Below are 1032 nucleotides of genomic sequence, written 5' to 3' on the forward strand. Positions count from 1 at the left end.
GGAGAGATCTTTGTTGTCATAATGAAAGGCTGGGACTGGGGAAGTAGGCAAATGTTGCTAGCGTCTAGTAGTAGAGCCCAAGAATACTGTTAAACATGCTGTAATGGCTAGGATGGCCTTCAACAACAGAATTTCGAGTTCAAAATGCGAATAGTGCTAAGGTTAAGAAACCATGCATATCCTAGGCATCTCAATTTTCTTGTTGACCTCTCTTTCTAGCCATTGAGAGCAGCTTCCCCAGGTAATAGTGCAGAGCTAACTTGTCCCTGCTCCCTGCTGCTTCACACTGCATAGTTCTTTATAATGGATAAATATCTTCTTTGCTGGGTTGCTTGGGGAGGAGCCTGGAGAATTAGGCTTCTGTCATATTTTGGGGTGCCTGGCTGGCTTGGACAGTAGAGCATGTGACTCTTGATATTGGGATTGTGGGTTTGCGCCTCATGTTGGGTATAGAGATTACTTAAAAATAAAAACTTTTTTGAAAAAAGAGCTTGTCTCATATTTTGTTTTTGTGTGGTTAAAGGCTCTAATTTTGTTTAGAGATACTTGATTTCATCCCTATAAATTAGGAGATTATCAGCCATCTAGGATTCGTAATGAAAGACTGAAAAGATTTTCTTTTATTAAGACTTCATTCAAAGTGTGCTTCTTTTTCGAATGAACTTACTGAAGACTGCTGCACAGTTGGCAATATAGCATCATGTTAACATTTTCCACTAAGTATCTTATAGTTCCATCTTAATAGCTGGATGCATCGTCTGATTTTACAAAAGGTGCCAATTTACCAGCTGCTTTTCTTTTCTTTTTTTTTGATATAAAAAATTTTTTTATTGTTTATTGTCAGTGTATAACACCCAGAGCTCATCCCAAGAAGTGCCCTGCTCCATGCCCATCACCCATTTTCCCCTCTTCCCCACCCCTATCAACTCTCAGTTTGTTCTCAGTATTTAAGAATCTCTTATGGTTTGCCTCCCTCCCTCTCCTTAACTATTTTTCCCCCTTCCCCTCCCCTATGTTCCACTGTTAAGTTTC

This window comes from Suricata suricatta, chromosome 6 (genome assembly GCF_006229205.1).
Source record: "Suricata suricatta isolate VVHF042 chromosome 6, meerkat_22Aug2017_6uvM2_HiC, whole genome shotgun sequence".
Classification (NCBI taxonomy): Eukaryota; Metazoa; Chordata; class Mammalia; order Carnivora; family Herpestidae; genus Suricata; species Suricata suricatta.